A 16,228-nucleotide genomic window follows, 5' to 3' on the forward strand; every position below is an offset into this window, starting at 1 on the left:
CTCATCAGATTAGCCAAAAGATCCTCCTTCAGAGACCGCCTGGATAACAATGCACATGACAGCAATGTGCTCTTCAGCATCGTAAAGGAACTCTCCAACCCCAGTGCCAACACCAACGACATCCCGCCCTCAAAAGAACTGTGCGACTCTCTAGCCATCTTCTTCCACCGCAAGATCGCTGACATCTACGACAGCTTCAACACCACGACCACCCCGACTACCCCAGAGTCCACCCTCCCCTGTGAACACCACCAGCGCCAACCGCCTGAACTCCTGATCCAACGTCAACGACGATGAGACACGCAAGGTCATGAAGTCCATCCACTCAGGATCTCCGTCTGACCGATGCCCACACCACGTATTCAACGAAGCAGACGCTGCAATCGCAACCCAACTATGGAAGGTCATCAACATCTCCTTCGAAACAGCGACATTCCCAGAAAGCTGGAAGCACGCCGAAATCAACACCCTCCTCAAGAAGCCCAAAGCGGACCCTAAGCGGACCCCAAGGACCTGAAGAACTTCCGACCCATCTCCCTGCTCCTGCTCCTGGCAAAGTTCATCGAAAAAATTATCAACATGCAACTGGCCCGGCACCTGGAAGACAACAACATCCTGGACCTGTCCCAGTCCGGATTCAGACGAAACCACAGCACAGAGACAGCCCTCATCGCCGCCACAGACGACATCAGGTGCCAACTAGACAACAGTGAAACATCAACCCTCATCCTCCTGGACCTGTCAGCCGCCTTCGACACAGTCTGCCATCGCACTCTAAAGACACGCCTCCTAGAAGCCGGAATCCAAGAGAAGGCCCTTGACTGGACCATGACCTTCTTCTCAGGAAGAACCCAGAGCGCCCGCCTCCCACCCTTCTGATCCGAAGCCACCAACATCATCTGCGGGGCCCCCCAGGGCTCATTCCTCAGCTCGAAGATGTTCAATGTCTACATGGCCCCCCTCGCACAAGTGGCCCGCCATCACGACCTCAACATCATCTATGCCGACGACACCCAGATCATCTAATCCCTCACCAAGGACCCACGCACCGCCAAAACCAACCTCCACGAGGGAATGAAGGCCGTCGCCGACTGGATGAGGAGCACCTGTCTGCAGCTGAACTCAGACAAGACGGAGGTAGTCATCCTCGGTCCCACCCCCTCAGCCTGGGACAACTCCTGGTGGGCGACCACACTGGTAACAGCACCAACACCCACCGACCATGCACGCAACCTAGGATCATCCTCGACTCCTCCCTCTCCATGTCGAAGCAAGTCAACGCCGTCTCCTCCTCCTGCTACAACACCCTCTGCATGCTCCGCAGGATCTACAAGTGGATCCCCACCGATACAAGAAGAACAGTGACACAGGCCCTCGTCAGCAGCAGACTGGTCTACGGCAACGCACTGTAAGCAGGAATCCCAACCAAACACCTACGATGACTACAACGCATCCAAAATGCCTCTGCCCGACTGATAGTCAACGTCCCCTGCTGCAGCCACATCACCCCCCACCTCAGAGACATACACTGGCTTCCTGTCGACAAGAGGATCACCTTCAAGCTCCTCATCCACGTACACAAAGCACTCCACAACACGGACCAGCCTACCTGGCCAGCAGACTCAGCTTCCACACCCCCATCCACCAGCTCCGCTCCACCAGCCTCGCCCTCTAAGTTGTCTCCTGCAATCAACGAACGACGTCCGGTGGCAGATCCTTCTTCTGCCTCGCCGCCAAGACCTGGAACACCCTCCCTACCCACATACGGCAGACCAAAGACCTTCTCGCCTTCAGAAGACTCCTCAAGACCTGGCTCATCGAGCAGTAGCAGCTTCCCCCCGCGCGCTTTACAAATATGCTGATTGATTGATTGTTGAAAAGCCATCCTGGGCCCCCAACCTTTGACTTACAGCTACTGGTGGTAACTGACTCTGCCTAACCAGACCTGGAGTCAGTGCTATGCTGAAAGACACTTAGAATACAGTGAAAACACTTATATACGCTAGGGTACACTATGGGTTGGGGTACCCCTGTGATTGGTATGTCCTCCCCTGTAAGGCCCTAGTACATAATAGGGCAGGGGGATTAACACTACCTCAAACTCAGAGGAGCACAGAAGTGCATAAACAGGCAGGAAATGTGCAGAAACAGGGAACATGGGTGCAGAAAGAGGCAAGTGAGGTGCAGAAAGAAACAAAAGGAGTGTAGAAGGAACCAACAGAGGTGCAAAAAGAGGCATGAGGGATGCCCAAAGAAGGACAAGAAATGCTGAAAGAAGCAACAGAGGTTTACAAAGAAGCAAGATAAGTGTAGAAAGAGGCAAGTGAGGTGCAGAAAGAAACAAGAGCAGTGCAGAAAGAACCAACATAGGTGCAAAAAGAGGCAAGAGGGGTAAAGAAAGAGGTAGGAGAGGTGCACAAAGAGGCAAGAGAGGTACAGCTAGAGGAGGAACAAAAAGAAGAAAGAGAAGTGCAGAAAGAAGCAAGAAAATTGCTGAAAGAAGCAAGAGCAGTGCAGAAAAAGACAAGAGGTGCTGAAAGAGGAAACAGAGGGGTAGGATGAGGCAAGAGGGGTGGAGAAAGATAGAAGAAGAGTGCAGAAAGAAGCAAGAGAAGTGCTGAAAGGGGCACGAGGGGTGCAGAAACAAGGAAGAGAAGTGAAGAAAGAAGCAACAGAGGTGCTGAAAGAGGCACAAAGGGTACAGAAAGAGGCAAGAGAAGTGCAGAAAGAAGCAACAGAGGTACAGAAAGCGGAAATAGAGGTGTAGAAAGAGGCATGAGTGTTGCACAAATCAGGAAGAGGGGTGCAGAAAGAGGCAGGGAGTGCAGAAAGAAACAAGAGAGGTGCAGAAACAAGCAAGAGAAGTGCAGAAAGAGGCAAGAGAATTGCCAAAAGAAGCAACAGATGTTTAGAAAGAAGCAAGAGATGTGCAGAAAGAGGCAAGTTAGGTGCAGAAAGAAGCAGGAGCAGTGCAGAAAGAACCAACAGATGTGCTGAAAGAGGCAACAGAAGTATAGAAGGAGTCACAGTGGGTGCAGAAAGAAGGAGGAGGAGTGCAGAATGAAGAAACAGAGTTGCTGAAAGAGGAACAAGGGGTGCAGAAAGAGAGAAAGAGTAAAAAGAAGTGCAGAAAGAATCAACCAAGTGAAGAGAGGTGTAGAAAGAGGATAGAGAGTTCTACAAACCGGGAAGAGGGGTATAGAAAGAGGCAAGAGGGGTGTAGAAAAAAGCAAAAGAGGTGAAGAAAGAAGCAAGAAAAGTGCAGAAACAGACAATTGAGATACAGAAAAGGCAAGAAAGGTACAGAAAGATGGAAGACAAGTGCAGAAAGAGACAACAGGGGTGCAGAAAGAAGCAAGACAGGTACAAAAAGTAGCATGGAAAGTGCAGAATGAAGGAACAGGGATGCAAAAAGAGGCAAGAAAACTCCAGAAAGAGGCAAGAGAGTTGCAGAAACAGGCAAAAGAGGTACAGAAAGAGGTAACAGAGGTGCAGACAGAAGCAACAGGGGTGCAGAAACAGGTAAAAGGGGTGCAGAACGAGGCAAGAGGAATGCAGAAATTTACAAGAAAGGTGCAAAAAGAACAAGAGCAGTGCAAAAGAACCAACAGAGGGGCAAAAAGAGGCACGTGAGGTACAGAAGGAGGCAAGACAACTGCAGAAAGAGGCAAGAGAGTTGGAGAAACAGACAACAGAGGTCCAGAAAGAGGGAACAGGTGGGCAGACTGAGGCAAGAGAGAGGGTAGACGGGTGCAGAAGGAGGCAAAAGGGGTGCTGAAACAGGTAAGAGAACTTCAGAAAGAGGCTGCCTCAAGAACCAGCCCAGCAAGTGGTTTTTGCCAGGAGCAACCCGGAACTCACGGGAGAATGCAGTCACTGTACTGCTGTTCCGTGACCCGGTTGGCTGTGATAATGGAGGCAAAGCGTTGGGGACCCGAGAAAGACTGGGGGACCATTGCATCGGCTCGAGTCAGCTACATATCACCTACCTCTATAAGGCATTAGCAGCACCATCATGGGATAACTTGGGCCCCACTGAAGTCATTCAGCAGCATATAGACTTCTGGGAGTTGTATTCTCCCAAATCAGACTACAAGTAAAAGACTCCAAATTCCAATCAGGGCCAGCTGCACTTCCATCAATGGGAGGAGCCTAAGGAGGTACAAATGAGGGTGGGATTCTAACTCTGGTGTCAAAGGCATCCAAAAAAGACTGCTATGTCGAAATGCATCATGCCGTGCTGTTCCCAATGAAGCGGTCTTCCTCCAAATCCCCACTGTGTCCTTTTGGTTCCTTTTAAAGAAGTTACAGTTTTTGTGATGTTATGCATGCATGCCAGTAGTGTGCGAAAAGGACCCGCTCTTCAAGTGGGCGAGAGATTTCTGGCATCATGTGTTGATATCCAAGGTTTTGGTTTCCATCGGACCGCCTCAAGAACCAGCCCAGCAAGTGGTTTTTGCTAGGAGCAACCCGGAACTCATATAAGGCATTAGCAGCACCATCATGGGATAACTTGGGCTCCACTGAAGTCATTCAACAGCATATAAACTTCTGGGAGTCGTAGTTTCCCAAATCAGACTACAACTAAAAGACTTCAAATTCTAATCTGGGTCAGCTGCACTCTCATCAATGGAAGGAGCCTAAGGAGGTACAAATGAGGATAGGATTCTGACTCCGGTCTCAAAAGCATCCAGAGAAGGCTACTATGCTGAAATGCATCATTCCATGCTGTTTCCATTAAAGCGGTCTTCCTCTAAATCCCGGCTGTGTCTTTTTAAGGAAGTTTTTGTGATGTTATGCACGCATGCCAGGACCGCTTTTCAAGTGGCCGAGGGATTTCTGGCATTGTGTGTTGATATATATATAAAAATATATTGCCAACTGGCAATTGCCAGTAGGTAGCTATAGCTAGGATCTAGTTTCCACAGGAGAAGCATTTTTTGACTTGCCTATGTCTTTGCTGCGTTTAACAAATCTTTACAAAATTTCCCCAAAAACGTGTGCCTGTGATTCTTGTTTTGTATGGAAGGTTTTGAGGCAACAATTGAAGTGGGGGGCTGAGAAGAAGGCGGTGTCAAATATAGTGTGTTTCCTATGTTAATTTCAATAGAGATTTTAAACACAACTACAGCCCAAACCACTGGACGGAATTTCAAAAATTTGGCAGAAAAGTAGCTTTTGGTCCAGAAATTGACATTTTATTATTTGTTGTAAATTTATTTATTTATTTTATTTGTTTATTTTTTACATTTGTAGAGCGCTCTGTTACCTGGAGGTGTCCTGGCGCTAGCATAATTGAACCAGTGTAAGTGGGTAGCTAAGGGATTAATGGGTAAAGAGCCAGGTCTTGAGCTCTTTCCTAAAGGCCATCAGGTCCGAGGATTGTCTCAGGTAGAGTGGCAGTTTGTTCCAAGCCTCTGCCGCCCCGAGGGAGAAGCTCCTGCCTCCCCAGCATGCACTTTTAACTCTGGGGACCGTAACCAGTGCCAGTTCCCCAGATCTCAGGGTTCTTGCTGGTTTATGCCAACGGAAGAGCAGTTTCATGTATCCAGGACCCATGTCATGTAGGGCCTTGAAGACCATGCATAGCGCTTTGAAAGCAATTCTCTGCAAATTGGCAACCAATGAAGGTTCACCAAGTCCTGAGCTACTGATGCAAATTTGGGAGTGTCGGTGATCAGACCGGCAGCTGCATTTTGCAGTAACTGGAGTTTATTAAGACCGCTCTGCTGGGCGTTTAACATCAGGCTGTTACCATAGTCCAAGCGTGAAAGGACTAGACCAGTAACAACAGTTTTCCTGTGCTCTTTCTCCAAATACGGAAGAACTTTCCTGATAGTTTTGAGGGTGTAGTGCATGGGGGAGGATAGTGCATTCATCTGGGGTTTGAAGGACAGAGAGTCGTCCACCAGTATGCCCAGAATTTTAACTTTTTTCACCGGGGAGGGGAGAGGTCCCATTTCATCTGCCCACCATTTCGGAGACCAGAAGTTGTCCCTGGCACCAAAGAGCAGCACTTCTGTCTTAGTGGAATTTAGTTTTAGACAGTTTTGAGCCATCCAACAGCCCACCTCATGCATGCAACCTTTAAATCTGTCTGCTGTACTGTCTGTGTTGCCGGGTAGTAGTGACACCACTATCTGTGTGTCATCCGCATATGCTGTAAGGTGAAAACCGAACGATCAAATCACCGGGGCAAGGGTCGCAACATAAACATTAAAAAGGGTGGGACTAAGTGAGGACCCCTGGGGAACTCCACAGGGCAACACAAACGGACGCGATTCAAAGTCTCCCAGGGCCACCGACTGAGTTCTGTTGGAGAGGAAGGCCTGTAAGATCTTTAGTGCCTTTCCCTGAATTCCACAGGCCCTCAACCGGTCCACCAACAGCTTGTGGTGGACCGTGTCGAAGGCCACGGAAAGATCCAACAGAATTAGGGCCGCTTTGCCTCCTGCATCCATCACCAGTCTGATGTCTTCCACTGATTTGATCAGAACGGATTCCGTGCTATGTTCCGCACGAAAGCCGTGTTGGGAAGGGTCGAGGTGTTCCCCTGTCTTTAAAAAGGAACTTAGTTGTGCATTTAAGTTGCCTTCCATGATTTTAGCGGGGAGGGGAAGTCGAGCAATCGGCCGATAGTTATTTATCTCGGTGATGTCTAGGTTGTTTTTTTTTAGCAGGGGCAGGATGGAGGCTCGCTTCCATCTGGCGAGATATTCCCCTTTCTCCAACATCTGATTGAAGAGGGGGGTGAGTCCGGTTGCAATGATGTCAGGGGCTAATTTAGCTATTGCCGTAGGACATGGATCGTGTGGGGAGCCCGATTTTATCTTCAATAGACGGCTCACCACTTCCTTTTCAGTGATGGGCTGGAAATGTAGAAGTTTTTCCAGAGTGCTGTCTGATTCCGGACTCTCCCTCGAGGGAGGTGTCCTGACCAGACTGTCTAGGGAAAAGATGTTTTCTACTTTTTCTCGAAAGAAGGTGGCGAGATTTTCACAGAGTGGAAGACTGGGGGGAATTTCTATAGTTTTAGGGTTTGCCAGGGATGAAACTGTTTGGAATAGTTCTTTTGGGGTATTGCTGGCTTCTTTGATCTGTTATGTGAGGAAAGCCCTTTTTGCCTGCAAGATTCTTTCTTTATAGACTCTTTGCTCCGAGTTAAGAATTTGCTTGTCTGTTTCACAGTAATTCATTCGCCAGATTCTCTCCAGTTTTTTACACCGTACTTTATGCTCCCTGATTTGTTCTGAAAACCAGGGAGTGGCGGGAGTTGCCCAAGTGGAGTAGGTGATTTTAGGAGGAGCCAGGAGTAGGCAGGCATGATCTAGCCTGGTTGTATAGGCCGTGGCTGCTTCCTCCACATTGTCAGAGAGGGATGTCAGGGAATTTTTTAATACGTCAACCAGCGTATCCCCTTTAATGTTGTTCCATTTTCTGACCTGTCTAGGGGCGTTTCTAGTACTGGGTGGTTTCAGTACAATCGTTTTTGAGATATTATTGTGAAAACTAATTTTATGTCTAGTTGCACGAATAATTCACGACTATTTTGCAATGAATTGCGAACGGTTGCATCAACAGGAAGGCTGTGATTGGCTGGATTCAACCTGTGCAGAAAGTTACGGCTGCCATTTTAAGTAATGGGACATGGTTTCTGGGGCTGACACTGAACATGAAAAGTGGTATAAGTGGTCAGGGTGACCCCCCATATCTGCAATATAGGGGATGTTTCAGTGAACTCTTAGGTGCAAAATATGTCAAAAGATGTTTCTTTCCCAACCTGGGATATTCGCAAATGTGTCACGATGCCCAGTTCAACCCCTGTGTATCGCCACGGTGAATATGCGATAATAGTTGCAAACATTGATAAAAATGCATTCACACCCATTCACAGACCCACTTAGATACTCATGGACCCACTCACAGATCCACTCAGAGACTCATGCACCCACTCATGCACCCACTCAGACATTCTTGCATTTAGTCAGAGATCAACTCAGATGCTCATGCACCCACTCATAGACCCACTCAGAGACTCACACACTCACACATTAACCCACTCAGACACTTTTGCACCCACTCACAGACCCACTCAGACACTCTTGCATCCACCCATATACCCACTCAAACACTCAGGCATGCACTGACAGACCCACTTAAACACTCACATACCCATTCACTCAATCAGACATTGATGCACCCACTCACACACCCACTGAGACACTGATGCACCACTCTCAAAACCACTCAGACAATCTCACACCCACTGACAGACCAACCCAGACCCTCATGCACACACTCACAGACCCAATTGAACACCCATGCACCCACTCACACACCCACTCAGACACCTATGCACCCACTCACAGATCTAGTCAGACACTGGCACACCCATTCCCAGACCCACACAGACATTCACACACCCAATTACAGACCCACTGAGACACTTGTGCACCCTCTCTGAGACCCATTCAGATCCTCTCACACCCACTGGCTGACCCACACACGTATACATTTACTCACATAACTATACATACATTCACAAGGGGTACTGACACACACACACACTGTCATATACCCACTCAAAAACCTATACAGTCGCTGATAGACCTACCGACAAATGCAAACATCTTCATACATGTTTTACTATAATCTTCAAGGTTATGTTTTTTACTGATCAATGATCATTATTAGGAGTGGATGAAGAATTCCGCTCCACCGGCATAGTTTGGAAAGATTTTGTTCCGAAAAACTGACGAGGAGCAGAGTTTTTTTCTCTAGAGGCGTTAAATTAATGACCGCTCGCGAAAAAATAATTACGCGCTAGACCTCCTCCTAATGGGATTTCTCTAAGCGAGCTGTTGCGGCAGGTCGCGACCACTCACGTTGAGAAATCTGCTGCTCGTGTTGAGGATACTGCAGCTGGAGTAGAATGTCTACTTGAGTGGCAGAAAGCAGAAGCGCCCTCTGGCACAACGCGTAGTGCTATACTGTTTATTTTACAGCACGGGACAAACTCGCAGACCTAAAAATCTGTGCTACTTAACAGGCTCTGCAGAGTTTTTCCACTATTTAGCAGAGTTCTGCGAAGTAAAAAGCTGTGAACTCCGCTCAAGCCTAATTATTATTTCAACATTACCTCATTTGTGGTGTATGAGTATACAACCCAAGAACAGAAGAAGGGAAAATGGACCCAAGGAACACATTTTTACAGCGATAAACATGTGGCATTTTGCACAGTGAGTAACCATCTCACTCAAATATTCACAAACTGCTAGTAATATGATGACTGCAGCTGGTGAATGTTCTCCCAAACAAGTTGTAGAGGTGAAATGTTCTGTTGTACCAAGTATCTCCTGCATCAGTCATTTGTACACCCTTTCATGAATTGTTTTTAAGTGCTTTCATTTGCAACTTGCTCCATGTGCATACTTTGTGGCAGTACTGCTGGGTAACTGTATGCTTCAAATATTACACTGCACTTTGTGCTTGCTGGTGTGAAGATGTAACTGCATGTGTATAAAGTGGTTGTTCACAAAATTGAATTTGTAAATAGTTAAATAAGTTATATTATTTTTGCTTGTTTATTTGTTGTTTGTTGTTAATATTTATGATTGCTTTTTCCTATTGTTCAATGGTGACTGATTCAAAAGTACATCATTTATAGTGAGGTGGGTAAAGAAACTGAGAACAGTAAAAAAGTGAAAATGAAAAGCTTATTTATATTAATACATACCTTTACAGTATGAAAAATGTCTAGTTATTTCTTTGAATTATGTATGTATGCATTGTTGAAAATGTAAGTTACTTTTGTAAATCTATTAATTGTAAAACAAATAAATATTTCTGTGCTTTTCTTTTTATGCAGATCAATGGCAACATCAATTGGGATAATGTACTTTACTAATGAGCTGCAGGGCTGAGCTCCGGTCTGGGATCACTAAAGTGGAAATCCCGACTGAATCGACCACAGCAGCCCCCCCCCCTGACGGCCGAAAATCACAACGAAGTACTCACCGGGCTGACATCTGACGACAACAAAGACCGCCGGCGAAGACCTTGCGACGAAAAGGACCCAGGATGCAGTGTTGGAGGATAATCGAGAGAAGCCATTTCTGGAGATCCTCAGAGCCCCTGAGGGACATCGTTGTGCAAACGAAAGAAGCGCGGCAAAAATGTAAGAAGAAAAGACTTCTCAAGCGTTGCTCCGGTCCGCTCCTCATCACAGTGGTACCGCTCAATAACACAGCCTCTCTCACGCCTGACAACGCACCCGGGGGGAGCCATTTGGAGGTCCTCAGAGCCCCCAGCGCAAGCGAGGAGAGCAAAGGAGATTGCCACCCAGGACTGGTGAAGAGCGGGTCCCACGGAAGCCAAGGAGTCCAGAAGTGATGCTCTGTTATGCATAATCACTCAACTTTAAGTGCAGCACTAAACTAAACAGCAAGAGAGAGACGCAGTGCCTGACCCGGTAATGGCTGCAACACTCGAAGCACCGGAGCAAGTTATCCCGCACAAAGTACACAGAAGGACCCAGAATAACTGGGTCTTCTCCTATCTGAAGGAATCAGGTTAGTGGCGACCCTAACAGGAGAAGGGGGCACTATATGATAGTAGTGGAGCCCTGGAACTCTATCTTGACTGGACCCCTTTTGCCTGACCCTGTAATGGCTTCTCAACTCGCTTTGAAAAGCGGTAGCAAAATCGGCTCAGGGCTCTAACTCCCACAAATCTCAAATTTCCCTCTATGCTCAATAAGCATGCACAGCAAGTACTCTGCAAATAAAATTAGATGAACTTCACGACCATTCGCATGAGACCATAGTAAATCACTACCAAACTAAATTTAATGTTTCCAACATGCAAGTACCCTCCAATGAGAGTAAGACACTTGCCACGATATTCAGACTAGGAAACCGACATTAGGAGCTAAGCCCCTGAATCCCAATCCATTATAGGATGGCAGAAGCAAAACTGAAAGCGGCTAGCTAGAATACTGCGATAAGGCATCCTTATGATAAAGACTGAAGGGGTATCTGAGACCCGTGATGGCACAAAGCCCTCCTCAGGCGGGAGTGAAGCCCCACCTACAACACACAAGAATCCCCTGACGCATAACTTAAGATGCGGGTCACCTGGGTCACTAGAAGGATACAATCCCCCTGAGATGGGATAGGACCCCCAGACCTCATTAGGTCAGCAGCCTCAAAGGCCTGACCCTGGAAAGGCCAACATGCCTAGATCCAATACAGAAAACGACGACTGCGAAGTCCACAACATGACCGTCTTCACCCTCGACACTTCTGACTTCCGCAATTAATTATCTAGGTAAGAGTAGTCAGGAAAAGTAGGCCTTATTCAGGCCACCTGGGACCTACACTGGATCGACCATTAGAAAAACTTGATCCAACGCCACTCCAAAGTAGTCGCAGCGATTGCGCCCTCTCTATCCCTACTCGAGACCCAAATCTCTCACCCTGCAACACATCTGGACAGTAAAACCCATGTCACCCAGAGAACTCCTCTGTTGATACAGGCCCCCTACCAGAGGATCAGGCCAATGCCAACCCTCATACCCGGGCCCACAGATTCACCTATCAGCTCGCCTCCTTCTCCCTGCCCCCCTCCTGCCACGAAACTAGCCCCCTTGTCTCCTCAACCCCCACTCCTACCTCTCGACCAGACCACACCTTCTCCTCGACAAGACTCTTCATCCCATTTTTCGTTTCTGAGAACTTACTCTGTTACCAACACAGAAAAATGCCACCGGTCATGCAACTGTCTTCCGCCCCGCAAACACTAAATTATGTGAGTCCCCATGGGCCGAACTCTGCCATTATCACCTTTCCTCCAAGCTCTCTAGTACAGTAGAGAAGTTTCTAGTGAAGAAACTCTTCAAACATAGATTGCTCAAACAACATCCTGAGACACTATTTGTAGACACTTATCACTGCTCCTTTAGAGGGCAGATAAAAATGGACCTCATTTTTTACACCGATAGACCCGACATCTGGTCCGGCATTTTTAACACACACCTCATCGTCTCCAAAACCACCACTACATCCCACAGCCGCAAATTGATGACCTCTCTCTCGAATCACCAGTCGTTGAGTGGCAAAATCTCCTTAACCATCTTTGCTAATGGCACAGTCCTGATACAGGCTGAGAGCGCTCACTTTGAAGTCTTCGACTCCCTATTCCCTTCTTTAAAAGAGGCCTCTGGGTATACCTCACGATCAACACCGACCTCTTTCCTCCCCCTGGGAGCCTCTCAAGACAAGGGAGACACAAGACCCCTCTCTCTTCCACTTTGAGATCACCCTCCCCACCATCTAGAGACTCCTACTGTATCAATGGACCCCCGATCAACAATCTTTCCCCCTTTGACAGATGATACACCCACCCCTGCCCCCCCTCGCTTCCCATACCACCAGGATCTGCCAGGAATGAGATTTATCCTCTGGCTCAACCCTCCACAGCTCTTACCTATCCTCATGCCACACGAGAACCGACACTAGTCTCACTCCCTCTGCACATGAACCCTCCCTTAATCCCACCAGGATGCCCCTCTCCCATCAACCTCCAGGTTAGGGACACACACATCTTTGCCAACATCCACCTAGACTGGGATCCGTCCCTCCACCGAGAGGGCAATTCTTCCCTAGACACCCTCCCTCCTCGGACCGCCCCCATCACCCAAAGGTATTGTTACTCCAGACACCACCCGTCCCTCCTTGGATATCTTGATGCAACGCTTCACCACCCTAGAATTTCAGCTCGAAATCCTGATCCGAGGCCTGAACGAAACCCTTTCCAACCTGACCCTGCTCCGAAAACACACACAGCCACCCATCGAGCTATCCAGTCCTACTCACCTCATCCTACAATCCTCCAACGTAATCCCCCCCAAGTCCTCGACCCAAGTAATAACGGGATTTAGATGTGAACACCCCCTTTAAGAGTCCCTAGAACCCCATCCCATCTAGCTCCCCTACCTAGTGCCCAAGCCACTGACAACAGGGACAAATGTAAATGTAATGTAAATGTAAATGTGTCTTGTAAAGCGCACTGCTACCTGGAGGTGTCCTGGCGCTATAGACCGCTGGGGAACCCGTCCTGGCTTTCCCTGTGAGATGTTCCCTCCTGGGTATCTCCAAGGTGAAACCAGGCATCCCCTGCGTTTTTGGGGGGCCGTTGTGGAGATGAGGCAAGCTAATGCCCTGAGTTGCTGAGTGTGATCCCTGGTTAGAGTGGGCACCGAGGCGAGAATTATCGAGTCCGCTGACCCTGGTTCACGACCCTGCCGCATCGGGAATTGAACCCTGGTCCCGGGCCGTCCTCTGCTTCTGGGTCTGCCGCCTCTAACCAGTGAGCCACACCACTCCACATAAAAGAAGGCCCCCCCATCAACTGCATGCTCCTTAACTGCAGATCAGCCTCCTTACATGCAATCGAGCTAGCTGAAGCCATCCTCTCCCATGATATAAACATCGCTTTCATAACAGAGACCTGGCTCAATAATCTCTCTTATCCCAGCATGGACATGCTGGTGCCCCCCGGATTCACAATGATTAACAAAGACAGACAAGTAAAAAGAGGAGGGGGCATAGCAATTATCCACAATAACAATATCTCCATTACCAAAACCTCCTCCTGCTTGTACAGCTCCTTTGAATGTCTCTCAGTTGTCATCAAAACACACAACACAAGGCCAACACTCTGCCACCTTCTATATCATCCTCCAGGTAACTTCTCAGAATTTGGAGTTCACCTTGCCAACCTGATTGCCCATTGTGCACTCGGCAACTCCAACAATATAATTCAGGGTGACCTTAATCTAAGATGGAACAAAACAAAAAATCTGCTTATTCAAACCCTAAACAACTTACTGCTAGAATACAACCTGACTCAACATTACTTGGAAGAAACACACCATCGAGGAGCAATCCTAGACGCAATTATAGCGGAAAGTAATACAATCTCCATCAACCACATCCTCCCCGTCGACTGGTTAGATCACCACATAGTTCTTTTTCACATCAATCATGCGATCTTGTCCAATCTAAGCCCCAAGCTCGACTCTCCCAAATGGGTCAGGAACACAGCCCAGATCCCTTGAGCTGACCTAGAAGAAAGAATTAGTTCGCTCCTCCCCAACACCTCTGCCCATCTCTCAACTACCGAACTCACCTCCCTCTACAACTCCAATCTGACACACACCCTGGATCACCTTGCCCCCTGAAACTAAAAAAATCCAGGATCATTCCCTCTAGATCATGGTTCTCCTCCGACATCAATGAGGAAAGAAGACAACGAAGAGCCGCGGACAGAATCTGGAGGAGCAATCCCTCCGTCCTACATCGCGATCAACTCCAAGTAGCCCGTAGGATGTACAAAAGGCACATCAAGACCACAAAGACCGCTTTTCTTCTGCTCTGCGCTTGAAACTGCAACAAACCGTCCCAAAGAGCTTTTCAACATCATCAGGAACCAAACCTCTAAAGCTATACCCTCCGCAACACAGGCATCCAAAGAACGCTGCGACAAATTTGCCATATTTTTCAATGACAAAATTGCTAAGTTTGATCTCTCACTTGGCTCAAACCCTACCCCCTCCACGGAGATCGAATCAACTGAATTTCTTGTCAGCACCGCGCCGAACCCTCCAAAACCTTGGCCCGCCTTCATTCCCATCCAAGAAGCAGAGATATTCAAACTATCTCTACCGCTAAACCATCATCACACGCCCTGGATCAACTTCCCCCTCACCTGGCCAAAGACCTGAAGCACGCCCTAGCCCCACTTTGGTGCAGGATCATTAACAGCTCATTGAGCTCTGGAACCGTTCCCGAATGCCTCAAAGTAGGTCAAGTCACACCACTGCTGAAAAAACCAGGGCTAGACACGGAGGAACTGAACAACTTCAGACCTGTATCGAACCTACCTCTTTTGTCTAAAATACTAGAAAGATATGTACTCCCTCAATTAACCCTACACCTTGATAACATCAATCTCTTAGACCCCCATCAATCAGGCTTTAGAAAAGGCTGCAGTACCGAATCTGCAATCCTCAATGTCATTGACAATCTACTCAAGTCACTTGACTCGGATCAATGCTGCCCCCTTATCCTCCTAGACTTATCGACCGCATTCCATACAGTTGAGCACAATTTGCTCATCAAGGTTTTACAAGAAAGGGACGGTCTTCAGGAGACGGTCCTCCATTGGTTCTCTTCCTTTCTCCACAACCGTTCCCAAAGAATAAAAATTAAAAACTTTGAATCTGACCTCCACTCGGTCACCAGGGGTCTTTCTCAAAGGTCAGTGCTCTCCCCTCAGCTTTTCAACATTTACATCGAACCCCTCACCTCTCTACTCAGGAAATCCAACATCCCTTTTCATTTATATGCTGACGACACGCAGCTCTATCTGGAAACCACTTCAATCGACGACATCCAAAGACTTAAGACAACGCTGAAGGAGGTCCAACACTGGCTCGCAAGTCATCACCTGAAACTTAATCAAGAGAAAACGGAAATACTCCTCATCTCCAATAAAGATGAAAACCCCCAAATTGAAGAATGGCTCAAAGCCATTGACACACTCAACGGCAACCTCACCTTAGCGGAGTTGGTAAAATCTCTAGGGATCACCCTCGACCCAAAATTGGACATGAAGAAACATATCACAAAATCCGCCAAAAACGCCTTCCTCAACCTGAAACTATTATACAAAATAAAACCCTTCCTCCCACCCAAGGACCTTCAACAAGCCACCCAAGCACTGGTACTCTCCAGAATAGACTACGGGATTGCTGCCCTGACAGGGACAGCAAAATCCCACCTCGCCCCTCTGAAGACAACCTTCAATGCTGCTCCCAGAATGGTTACAGGAACTAAGAAATTCGATCACATTTCTCCTGCTCTTAGAGAACTTAAATGGCTCCAAGTCGGGTTGCGAGCCAGCTTTAGAACAGCCTGCCTCACTCAAAAAGCCCTGCACACAGGCAAACCGGAATACCTGGCTGACAAACTCAAAAGGGCCGGCCAGTCCAGAAACCTCAGGAGCTCATCCCTCTAAAAACTCGCAAACAAAAAACCGCACCAAAAATCTGGAACTCCATCCCCCCCACATCAGAACAACCCAATTGTTTCCTAAATTCAAGGCATAACTCAAAGCCCTCTTCCTCGACTGCTCACAAACGATCCAATAGAACAAAAGAAGTTCC

The sequence above is a fragment of the Lissotriton vulgaris genome, chromosome 2_1 (assembly GCF_964263255.1).
Source record: "Lissotriton vulgaris chromosome 2_1, aLisVul1.2, whole genome shotgun sequence".
Taxonomy (NCBI): Eukaryota; Metazoa; Chordata; class Amphibia; order Caudata; family Salamandridae; genus Lissotriton; species Lissotriton vulgaris.